Below are 13,522 nucleotides of genomic sequence, written 5' to 3'. Positions count from 1 at the left end.
ACTGGGATGAATTGTGATCTTTTATCTTCTCCAGAGGCTCATGCTTTTCCATAGCCTTTCATCTACTGACCTTGCAGACCCCATCAGATGGACATAAAGAGGGCATTTATGGGGTCTCTTTCTCTACAAAACAAACTCTGCCTTTGCTGAGCCTAGACAAGACTGTGAAGTGAGTGTAATATGTCATCCATATCTTCCACCCTTCCTTCCTCTGCCCTTTAAATTACTCCCTTTAAATGGCACTTTCTCTATCACCTTCCAAATCCTTCCTGATTTTGATGCTCACCTCATAACAAAACCAAAATTCAGTAGAATGCACTGTGTAAATTTGTGTGTGTTACCTGAAGTAACACTTATTGTCTTAGTGATTTGGATGGCTTGTATAATCTCTTAAAATGTAAACATTCCTGGGAAGTAGAAACTAAATATGGTTTCTAGGAATTTTAAACCATTGCCTGAAATATGTCTATTTAAATGGACAGAACTCAACAAAGCGTATTTCTTTCAAAGCCCAATTTCAATTTGTGAAGGAAAATGAATGGGGAGGAAGCTATGTACTCTGAGCTGACTAACCTAGCATTGGAAAAAAGGGCAGTGCATGGCCACTTTGGTTTTGAATCATAACTCCACCATGAACTGACTGTATGACTTTGGGCAAGATAGCTTAAGGCTACTATGCCTTAATTTGCTCATCAGTAAAAAAGAGAATATAGTGTCTAAAAGTAAGTGCAATCATGAAATAGCTAGTACAGACTATGGCACATAACAAGCTCTCAGGAAATAGGATTTTCGTTCTTGTTCTTCCTAAGTAGTCACCTACTAAATAGTTCCTTTGTTCTATGGGTCATCTTCCATGAGTCACCTGATCTGCTCACAGCTCTTCAATTCACCTGACATTGATATTAGTATCTTTCATCATCAGAGGCTTCACTATTCAAGTAAGATAGACTTTTGCAGGGGGTCTAAATTTTAGTCAAGTAATCTACCTTTCTCGAGGCACCAGACCAACTTAATAAAATCAAAATCAAATTAAATTGGATTGAGAAAGAGGGAGAAGAATAAGGCAAAGAACGAAGAGAGGGTAGACAAAGAGAGAAGAGAGAAGAAATAGTTAAATGATCTATCTAAAGGCCTAGAGGTGGTACCATAGGCAAGTAGAGAAAGTGCAACTGAACTTTATTAGAATTCAAAAGACCCTGGCCTTGGATTACTCATTTAATATCAATGACATTGTCTGTGAAATAAAGATACTGAACTTTTCCCAAGACCTCATCCAGCTCATAGATTTTGGTTTCATGAGATTAGAAAGTAAAACATTTCTTGAGGACCCTTCACTACCAAACCCCATTAGTCCCCATGATACTGGGGAGGGTGGGCTCCCATTGACTCAATCTGACTCTGCTACATACTCCACCTATATTATCTCAATTAACCTCCACGGTAGTATTACCATCCCTACTTTCAATTTTTGGCTCAGTGAGCTTTTCCAAAGTCAAACAGGCAAAGGGACAGAGCAGGGATTAACAGCACCTTCTAATACAAAGCCCCAGGTACTTTTTATTGCACCATGCTGCCACCCTCTGGGACAGAAGTTGGGAATAAAGCTATATAGAAATTAAACCTTCATTGAATGACTCTAACAGTGATATTTTAGATAAATGTGAAAAGTTCTGCAACCATCATTGAAATTTGAGGAAAACACGCCCTGTTATGGCAGTGATGCGCTGCTCAATGTTTAACAACTGGCACTATGGAAAAACAAAAAGAAACAAACAAAAAAAACTGATTGGTAGCTTTTGTCAATTTCTGCAGAGTAAATATGCTACCATAGCCAATTTCAAGCTATCAACTTAAAGTCACTCAACTGGAGATGGGGAGAGATGTACATAAATAGCTCTTTTAAGACAATGCTAGTCATCTCCTGCATATCACTGTGTGTATGTACGTGTGTGTGCGCGTGTGCGCGTGTACGTGTGTATGAACCTGAAATTATACTCCACCTTAATTTTCTTAAAAAATACTGAAAACCCAAAACATAGGTCCAAATGCTTTTCAAGTAACTCTGAGTGCCATGTGTTTCAATTAAGCCCTAATAAGTTTCCTTTTTTGGTCAAATATGCAGATTACTCATCTACCTCTTTAACTTTCAAAATATAACTGTCAATAATCCAGGCAAATAAAAGAAAACCAAACCCCAAGCTCCCAATATTGACCTTCTTATTTCCTTGTGGAATACTGCGTGGTTCTTACATGTTTTCAAATGAATACTTTTTAAGATTTCTTTTTTTTTTTTTTTTTTTATTTGAGAGAGAGAGTGAGAGAGAGAGAAAGAGCACAAGAGGGGGAAGCGGGAGAGGGAGAAGCAGACTCTCTGCCGAGCAGGGAGCCCGATGTGGGACTCGATCCCGGGACTCCAGGATCATGATCTGAGCCAAAGGCAGTCGCTTAACCAACTGAGCCACCCAGGCGCCCCTACTTTTTAAGATTTCTTATGAGATGTGTAGGTTTTCCAGGAAGCACCAAGGCAGGGTTTCCCCAGTAAACTAGCAGGTGACAACTGCAGTATTTGTCCGTACTGTCTCAGCAAAGGGCCATTAGGGATACCTGAACAGAAAAAAAAGACAAAACTATCCTCTGGACCTGCGTTCCTTATTCCTCACCTTAAAATGCCATAACTGCTTGAGTTCCTCTGGAATAAAAGCAAGGTGACTGACAGGTTGTAGGGAAATTGCATGCAGAATTTATGTGCCCTGTGAGCAAGCAGAAGGGTTGTCATTTGCTTAAACACCTCACAAATGATATTTGGATAAATTGCTTGAGGAATGACTTCTGATTGCTGAGACAACTTACTGCATCTTATTCATTTCTTCTGATTGTGAGATACAGAAGTAAGACTATTGCAGAGGGTTAAATGTGGAGAGTATTCCATGTAAGGAAATTTACACAAACGCCTGAATTATTGCCTATATAAATGTGCAGAAATTCCTCCCCACCCACTAAATAAAGGGAAAAGAGAAAGGACCCTGAAAGCATCACTGCTGTTCAGAGGAAAATGAGATCTGAACTGAGGAACAACTCACTTTTTAAAAATTATGATAAGGGGAAAAATCTTAAAATTTCTATTGTTATCTACAGCACAAATATCTACAGATATCCACTTATATCTGAGGTTAGCCTACATAGTAAAAAAAACAAGATGTACTAAAAAATTAAAATAAGAAAAAATGTTTTACAATGGAAGAAATAATGCTTAGGACTAAGCTAAAGCAAAGGATGTTAACATCAGGAAGAATATCCTGTTAGCTTAGCAGGCACCGGAACAGATGGCTGGGGGAAAAAAAAAAAAAACACCCCAAAACTAGATCTTAGACACTGAAGCATTTTTTGCTTTGAAATCTTCATGAATGCAATGTAAATATCTCTCTTCGATTGCTATTTTTCTTATATTAAAGAGCTAAGAGTAACTCTTTGGAGTTTCTTTCTAAATGATTCTTTAAAACTCCACACTGTCCTAAGTTTTAGATGACTTCATAAATAATGAACATGATAAAAATGAAATTAAAATAAAAGCATGATTCAGATTTTTCGAAATGTGGGAAGGTCTCTAAATTTCAGGTTGTTAATTTAATAAATAGAATTCATATCTAGTGAGATTAAAGATAGCACAAACTTGAGTCAGTCTGAGTTTCCTCCAACTCAGGAGTCTCAACAATCAAACAGGACAGCTGGAGTAGGAAGAGAGAAGGATTCATCATAAATCCCTGAGGTAGAACAAACAGGTCTTAGTAAACAAAGGGATGTATGGTCATGTACAAGGACAATTTGAGGGTGACTAATTCCTAGCTTGAGTCATTTCCCATTCTCCCTTGCCCCCACCTCAGTTCACCTTTCATCTTACATCCTACAGTTAATGAGGGATGGGTTAGTCCTTTGATAAAGGGTGGCAGATAAAAATGAGCTTGATTTTGAACAATTCTATCTGGAGAAACTGCCAGAAATCCAACTGGAGATCTTAAGAAGTCTGACCTGGGAATGTAGTATTGGGAGGCATCCAGGGCATAACTGAGTCCTCTCACTGAAGTGAAAGAATGGGGGGACGACACCCAGCAAGAGACTAGGAGTAAGAAAAGGGAAAAGGAAACATCAGTATTTGAGGTGAAAGGAAAGGATTCAGAGCCATTAAATGACAGTGAGAAAGACTATCCAAAAAACAAAACTAGGAGACAGCCATCATCTGTGTGGAGACTGCCTGTGGGTCAAACAGATGAGACCTGGGGAAAGGCTGATGGATGTGGGTGGCACCTACGAGGTTTCTCTGTAAACTTGGAGAGCACTAAGCAGGTCGCTGGAGGAGAGACTGGAAGGAGACGAGGTGGAAAACAGTGGCCTCCAAACCCGTTTATCTCTCCCAATCTTCTTGGCTGCTTTAAAAATACAAATTCTTAAGCCCCATCCTTGGAGATTCTGAGTCAGTAATGAGTTTTTAATCTCATGTCTGTTGTTGAATTTTGATCATACTCTTATATGACTCTTAGAGTATTCCATTTTTTAAATTTTTATTCTCATCTTCCATCTAGTCGGCAAGGACCTTGTAGGTAAGAATTATGTCTCTCATGCTCTTATTCCCCATACCATCTAACCTGAAAAATAATAGGTACTCACTAATATGTGTGGATTAATTGGTCATCTTACTACTGTTCTTTAAGATAAAATCATCCAGGTGATCAATTTCAAAGGCTGTAAAGACTTAGACCCATACTTGAATAAAGACTGGTGTATCTTTTGATAACAAAACAAAATTCTGATGCTAAAATAAAATCTAAAAGGTGTCTTGAAATGGCCAGGAGCAAGAAAAAGAATGTTTTCCAAAATGATTCATGACATACAGCCATGTCGGCTTTATTTTGGGAAGATGTTGATTTGATTTGGAGATGGTTAAATGTGTCACTCTAAAAGTGTATGTGTTTTCACATGATGTGAAAAAACATAATTATAGCTGTCCCTTGATAGCCTATTCATTTACAGCGCTATTTTGGAAACAGTAAGTTTCAAAATTGGTTTCCAGTTTTGGAAGGAAGTTCCACTGTATAGTAGCTCTGGAGCTTTGCCCCCTATAGATTTTCTCCATTGGAATTCAATAAAATTTAATCGAATTACAATGGGTGAACCCACAAGGTGTCCATTGCTGGCTCTCAGATTAAGGAACTCTCTTTCCTCAGGCATTCACACCTCCCAGTGCTGAGTCCTGGGAACGGTTTTTAGAGAGCATCTCTGTACCAATGAATACCTGTGTGCATTAGTAAATAGCAAAATAACTACTGTAGTGAAATCACATTTAATTTTAGGAATCGAAGAAAAACTCACTATGTTTCTATTCTAGCACACAGGATGTAGCTTACTTCTTTAAAATGTCAAGCATACAGACACAGATTTTATTTAAAGAACATGGAAACACTGCTTTTCTTCGTTGATTGACTCTAGGATATAGTCTTTTCCCATCAGGAAAAAGATAAGTTGATATGTTTTCTGAATGGGCATACCAGTAACATTGTCACCGTGTATCAGGGAGCTTCCAAAAGCATTATCTCATTTTGTCATTAAAACCACCAATCAGGTAGCCACAGTAAGTATGGTAATCCCAGTTTTTCAGATAAGAAAACTGAAGCTCAGAAAGGTAATCATTAAGTGTAAACCAGGTTTGTTTCTTTTTTTTTCCTGTATTTTTCCTTTCCATTAAATAATGCAATCGCTAACTACTTTCTGCATCATTCTAAACATTCTATCTAGGCATGCGTGTGCCTGAGTTAAGATAAACGGGCCTTTTCTTCATGCGTATATGTAAAGTCATGGGGAAAAAGTATTCCTATTTCCCTTTACTTACATTTATATCTATATGTTCATGAATGCAAAATACACACAAAAATTCAAATTAACTAAGGAAATAATAGTAATCACCGGAGAGCTTTGTTACAACATGGTTTTGAAGCTATCATTAAACTGTGGAAAATGAAAAATAAATGACACTAAAATATTTTAAAAAGAGATAAAATCCACACAAGAGGAATGCTTTCAATTTTGTTCTGCTTCAAGTTAGATTCTTTAAAAGTAAATTAAGTTTATGCAAGTCTGAATTTGCAAACAAAATAGACATTACATAGTTTTGTTTTAGAAGCCACTTTAATTGGTTGTATAGGCCAACAGTATAATATTGTGTAAGTGTTCTGTTTTTATTTCCACAAATCTGGAAAAGTCCTAAGAGGTATTAATGAGAAGAAATTGCAGATTTATATTTTTTCAAAAAACTATTGACCTGAAAAGCTCTTAACAAAAGCTTTGCACAATGAATTGTCTATTTTGCCATCATGTCAAAACTACTGCCTTTGATACAACTCACTTTTCCTCTCTGGGCATATATATAACATTTTTGTTTGTACTCTGTTATTTGTTTTCTTTTTTGGGATTTAAAACTATGTCATTTACTCACATAACTGCTCTTCTCATGGCCGTATCTTTACTTCTTGCTTTTAAGAAAACCATGCTATTTATTTCTCCTCTTTCCTGTCCCATGGGTGAGTCATCTAACTTATTTGAGCAAAGTGTCCATATCTATAAAGTGAAAAGTTGGACAAGATATTCTTTATGATCCCTTCCAATTTTTTTTTTAAGATTTTATTTATTTGACAGAGAGACAGAGAAAGCACAAGTAGGCAGAGGCAGAGAGAGAAGCAGACTCCCCGCTGAGCGGGGAGTCCGACGCGGGACTTGATCCCAGGACCCTGAGATCATGACCTGAGCTGAAGGCAGATGCTTAACCGACTGAGCCACCCAAGTGCCCGATCCCTTCCAACTTTAAAGCTTTATGCAGTTTTAGAGAAAACCTGAAGAGTCACACAATATGGTGTAACACTAAAGGATAAAGACGAGGAGTTTCTTTTTCACTCTCTGTGAATTATTCTGGACACTTCCCCGGTTGATACTTCAGATTCTAAACAAGTACATATTGAGAATGTGGGACAGAGAGAGACAGAAATGGTGAAGCAGGTGGAGAGAGACAGAGAGGGACTACTAGACATTTGTGGATCACATAGGTGTATTAGAGGTGGTAAACACTATCACAACCCAATACCCCAACAGTCTCTTCCCTCTTCATTAACAGCTCTTTGTGTCCAGGTACTCAAACAAAACAAAACAAACAAACAAACAAACAAAAACCACTTGGTATCCCCCTTGTCTTCTCTCTGTCTTTCACTCCCCAGAGCAAATCTGTCAGCTATACCTGCAAAATAGATCCAGAATCTAACCCTTTTTCACCACTCCCACTTCCAACAAGGGACTCTCATGTCGAATCTGGATGATAGCAGTGGCCTAACTGGTCTCGCTTCTGCTCTCCTCTCAGCCATACCGATGACCTTGTTAAAGCATAAGTCAAATCTTATCACTTCTTTTTAACCCCAAAGGCTTCCCATCTCACTGAGAGTAAAACCAATGTCATAATGTGGCTTATGAAGCCATTCACAATATTTTGGTCACTCCCAATACCTGATGCTATTGTTCACTGGGTTCTGGCCACACTGGCCTCCTCACTACTCTCCTAGACGAGCAGGCAGACTCCACCATGAGGCCTTTGTTATCAACATTCCTTCAGCCTGGAAGGCTCTTCTAGATATCCAGACAGCCAGCAACCTCTTTCTTTTCCACCTTGCTTCCAAACTCATCGTCTAAGCTGAGGCCCTTCCTGAGCATCCCACCTCACTTTTATCCCATTTCACCTTCCATTAGGTGACACCTCACTCGAATGAAAGCATAATAAGTTAGGGATATGAGTCAGTTTTGGTCACATTGTATCTTCAGCGCCAAGAACAGTGCCTGACATATAATCCATTAGTAAGTATTGGTTGAATTGAACTGAATTGGATCCAACAACAGCATGAAAAGCTTGAACCATGCCTTGAAGAGCAGATTGGATGGTGAGTAGATGATGAGGAGTGTACAGGCCATTTTTTTGGTAAAGAGAAGTATATGCCACTTGGAAATATGAGCCTACTTTGGGGAGTATCACATTGAGCAAACTCAAGTTAACATGAGAAAACTGAGTCACAGAGCAGTTAAGGTCACAAGGCCAGTTAGTAGAAGAGCACAAGTCTAGAAGCCTGATCCCCAAACCTTCCAGGTCCAGGACTCTTCCTAAAGATGCAGACCATTTAATTTTCAAGTTTAATCAGGACAAACACAAGCAAGACAAAAAAGGATTGTTCTGTTTTATCTCAATCGCTACCAAGTCCATTGAATTCATATTAGCCATAAATAAACTAATGTTGGATAATATCCCCTTATATAATAACATCACATTATTAAGAATTAATGTTGTATTTACATAAAAAACACATTTTAAACTCTCAAATTACAGAAAGCAATAGTGGTCAAGATGGTGTGATTATCAGCATTCATTACATTATTCTGTTGACTTTCCATATGTTTGAAATTCTCTATAATAAAAGTTTAAACACAAAAAATAAACTGAAAATAAATCCCAAAGTCTTAATCAATTTTGTGTTCCACTTCCTTAAAAAATAGTTATAACCAAATTTCTTCATTCTCTGTCTTTTCTTTGTTTTTTCTTAATCTAAGAACACAGAAGTTGTATCCTCCTGCATGTGAGGCCAAGGCACCGATGCACCTTGAGGGACCCGAAATAAGCTTATGCACTGTAGTGGTCACGTTTAGAGTAATAACATCATGAAATCTATGAAATCAGGTGTACTTACACTTCATGGAATCAAGTCACGTTGCTTTACTAAAAGAAGAACCTGCGTATTTCCTTCTCTTCCCTAATTTAGACACAAAATAGTAATGGAAATGTACATATAGCATTGTCTTTCTTTCTCTCCCTCTCTTCCTTCCTTGCTTCCATCCTCCCTTCCTTCCTTCCTTGTACTGAAGAATTTTTCCTCTGTGGATGTTTATCACCAGTGTATTCCTATAACTTTATCTATTCCAGATTCCTAACTTTTCATCTTTTGCTACGAGCCCAATCAAAATGCACTTTCATCTTTCCTGTAGTTTTCAGTTACTCTATCCATAATTTCCATTTTATTTGCTTTGGGGGGGGCGAGGAGAGCTCTCCAGCTGCGTAGAACTTCACAAATTCCCTTTATTTTGCCCTTGACTGCCCTTTCTCTGAGTTCTCCTAATCTCTTCATTTCTTTATTTGCATTATGGACATCTATCTGTACTCCCCCCCAAAAATTCTGGCTATAATTCAGTCTAATGCATATGACTTATAGATATATAATACAGTTCTGACTTTCATAGTTCAGAAAGAAGCTAGGAAGGTGTGACACTTCACACTTTCCTATTCAGGGATTCCCTTTTCCCTTGGGGAAGGCTTCCCACCAATAAACCTCATTTAAGTCTTGTTTCCTCTTACTGTTTGATTATAGTTATGGTATTCCTTGAAGTATCTTTGAATGATTTCACTCCCCTGATTAAAGCCCTTCTAGACCTCCCCATTGTGGTTGACATAAAATCCATCTCCTTCCTTCTGGGAGGCTGTGTAAGGTGTGGTTTGTCTGCCTCTGTAGCCCTATGTGAAGTCTCAGTGGCCTTTCCTCAGTTCCTCTTGGCATCCTATCTAGGGTAGGTTCCCTGTAGATCCTCCATCTCAGCCCTTTGTTGGTTTTCTTCTTAACACCAGTAACAGTTTGTTTTGTATATTTTATTCATTTGTCTGCTTTCGCTTAAAAAAAAAATACTTTCAGTATATTGTAAGCTCCTGAAAGATAAAAATCTCTTAGTTGTCTACGTTCTCTCCTTAAGCCTTACATAGAATAAAAAACTAGGATAAAATGGTTATGAGGAACATTAATTTAAGCTACCTAAGTCTCACAAACATATATTTTATTTATTCTGTGTTCATCTTAGGGAAACAACTTAAGAAATCTTTCAATTTTGGTTAATAGCAGAATCCATTAAATTTGACTTCAATTATCTAAATAGCCAATAATTTCCTCTTACTGGCACATGCTCTCTCAGTGAAGATTTAAAATCCATGGAAGATGAATGATACTGACTGCCATCATGACTTCATTACCCTTCAAACATTTTGCATATTCTACTAGGACTCTTTCTAGCCTTTTTTGGTTAGCACATAAAATCTACCTGTGGTCCTTTACAAACATCAAAAAATGGGTATGGTGGTCATATACAGGATCCATTTTTTTTAAATGAAAAATCGTTGTAAGTAGGTCCCATATGAGAGACAAAAATACACACCCAGACTATTTGCCAATTATGAACACAGTACTATACCTAAGAAGATATATCTACATTTCTATCTCTAGATAGGTAGGTAGAGTTGTCAAGTGATCAAAAGATAGATAGATGATAAATAGATAAATAATTTAGGATAATATCACATATTCAGTAAAACAAATGAAGTGTATTTTCTCATTTCGGGTAATCTTAATTCTTGGCCTGCTGGGTTTTGTTTGTTTATTTTGTTTATGTTTATGTTTGTTCTTTTAAAAATCAGAAACTCTGCTGCGTAGCAAGATGTTAGAGTTATATATACGAATCAACCATCCACACCGGCACAAGAATGGCTGCCTTACTTGGTATTATCTGAGACATGCTATGATGTCTCACTCCTTTAAAAATACCTGCTCCATTATTTACTTATCTTATTAGAATCCCACCCTCGAGGTTAGGCCCTATCTATAAAAAGTAGAGTAACAAAGCATAAAGAATGCACAAAAGTGAAAGAGCCCTGATGAAGATTAGTCAGCAGATCACTTTGCCTTCCTAGAGCACAGTGCCATCATGTTTAATAATACTAAGACCAACAACAATACAAACAATAACTAGTTCACTCTGCGTACTATTATGCCAGGTAACATATACACCAATATCAGAAGATAAAAATTATTATGCATGTTTTACAGAAACAGAAATTAAGCCTTAGGGAATAAAGTGACTTGCCTAAAGTCCCACAACTTGCTCAGTATTTAAGCTTGAATTCAAACCCAAAATGTGGACTCCAAGGATTATATTCTAGTGACCTATAAAACTAGATTAGATGAGCTAATCTAGTGATTTTCTAAATATTAATCAACTGCTGTACTGGAAGGCAAAAATGGTGGGCTAGGAGAAAATAACAGACCTGAATAGAATTTATGGTAGAAGCCTCTAGGGAGAAGTCCTCTACATCAGGAAAATGGGCTAAGGGCAGGTAAAGCAACTCATACAGAAGGAAATAACAACAGCCACCCCCCCCCCCCAAACCAGTTTAAACTTCTAATAATCAAAAAGATGCAAATTAAAATAAAATAGTATTTTCTGTTTTTTTTTTTTTTTAAGATTTTATTTATTTATTTGAGACAGAGAGAATGAGAGACAGAGAGCATGAGAGGGAGGAGGGTCAGAGGGAGAAGCAGACTCCCTGCCGAGCAGGGAGCCCGATGCGGGACTCGATCCCGGGACTCCAGGATCATGACCTGAGCCGAAGGCAGTCGCTTAACCAACTGAGCCACCCAGGCGCCCAGTATTTTCTGTTTTTTAAATTGGTAACATTAAATTAATTTTCCTTATATTGGAGAAATTGCTGAGAAACAGGCACTATTGCTAACAATATAAGATATTTTGGGATTATGTATGAAAATCTTAGGATTGCGTATCTTTTCTTCTGGAAGTTTATCTTAAGAAAACAGGGTTGGGCATAAAACTATATACAAGGATATCACTACAGCATTATTTTAATAACTAACCTTTAGAAACAATTTTAATGTGCAAAAAGATAACTGGCTCCCTGTCTTTCAGGCACATGGTACATTTCCCAGTTCCATTTGAATACCCACGTGATTTGCTTTGGCCAAGCTCACGAGAGTGGAAGTGTCATGTATCACTCCCACACAAAAGTTTTAAGAACTGGTGTGCAATTTGTACAACCTCTCTTTTTCTAACACTGTGTCCAACAATCCAATTGGTGGGAGCTGTATCAGTCTGCATCCCAGAGAGAAGGTTTTAAAAGACAGCCTCCAACTAATTTTTGATGGACATGTACTGTGAATGAAACAAGTCCTCACAGTTTTAAAACCCTCAACTGGGGTCAACCACCCCACACATACGCCCCCGAAGAACATTTGGCAATGTCTGGAAACATTTTCAGTTGCCAAAACTTATATGGGGATGTGTGTTACTGGCGTCTAGTAGATAGAGGCCAGCAATGCTGCTAAATACTCTACAGTGCACTGGAAAGCCCCCCACAACAAAGAATTACCCAACCCAAAAAATCAATAGCACCAAGTGAGAAATCCTGTTTTAAATCATGGAGATAAAAGGATGTTTGTTACTACAGCATAATCTAGACTATTCTGACAGATAGATGATTCAATATTTGGAAATCTATTCATATAATTTTACCATAAAAATAGGGCAAAGAAGAAAAAAATATGATCTTCTTAGCAGATTTTAAAAAACTCCTTTCATAAAAATTCAACATTTATTTGATAGTAAAAAAGGAAAAGATGGCTTTTTTTTAAGATTTTATTTATTTATTTGACAGAGAGAGAGACAGCGGGAGAGGGAACACAAGCAAGGGGAGTGGGAGAGGGAGAAGCAGGCTTTCTGCTAAGCAGGGAGCCCAATGTGGGGCTCCATCCCAGGATCCCAGGATCATGACCTGAGCTGAAGGTAGACGCTTAACGACTGAGCCACCCAGGTGCCCCAAAGATGGCTATTTTCTTAATATCATGTTTGAATATCACAAAAATTTGGTTCTCAAAATAAAAGCCAAAATTATGATTAATATTGAATCAGTAGAATGAGCCCATAAGGCCAAAAACTAGAATAGCACTGTGTTTAGTTGGTAATGGTATATACAATGGTATATATATTTCCTGTATATATATCCTGTATATTCAGGAAATATATACTCATATTCATTAACAGAATCAGTGAACATGTTTTGGGGACTCCTGTCTCATGCAGGAGTTTGGCTTGATGTGCTTTATCTTCTCTCTTCAGTTCTAAATTAAGGGTTTGGTGCGCCTTGGTGACTCAGCTGGTTAAGCGACGGACTCTTGATTTTGGCTCAGGTTATGATCTCAGGATTGCAGGATCAAGCCCCGCATTGGACTCTGGGCTCAGTGGAGAGTCTGCTTGGGGATTCTCTCTCTCCCTCTGCTCCTCCCCCAGCTCATGCACGCTCTCTCAAATAAGTAAATCTTAAAAAAAAAAAAAAAAAGTCTCTAAAATTAATTAAATAATTATTGATTGATTGATTAAGGGATTTTAGAAGGTGAATTGATTAAAACAGCTGTGTCATATAACTAGATGCCACTTGCAACTAAAAAACATAAAATATTTGATAATATGATACTCTGAAATGTGGGTAGCTTCCAGTTTATAACTGAAAATGTGTATAAAACACATTTTATAACTTTTGTTATACTGACTAGATCCCTTTGGTAATGATCAAAAATTGAAATTACAACTGGCTAAGAACTGGGTTCAGTGAGGATTCACA

General features: G+C 37.6%; 1 protein-coding gene across 5 annotated transcripts in view; it reads right to left on the bottom strand.

Moving 5' to 3' along the window:
• Positions 1 to 13,522, bottom strand: part of MAGI2 (membrane associated guanylate kinase, WW and PDZ domain containing 2) — a 1,357,869-nt gene that overhangs the window by 763,793 nt on the left and 580,554 nt on the right. The window lies entirely within an intron of this gene.

This window comes from Mirounga angustirostris, unplaced genomic scaffold (genome assembly GCF_029215605.1).
Source record: "Mirounga angustirostris isolate CCGP_5_RB_7025 unplaced genomic scaffold, mMirAng1.0.hap1 SCAF_12, whole genome shotgun sequence".
In the NCBI taxonomy this organism is placed as follows: Eukaryota; Metazoa; Chordata; class Mammalia; order Carnivora; family Phocidae; genus Mirounga; species Mirounga angustirostris.
This window is presented reverse-complemented; position numbering and strand designations above follow the sequence as displayed.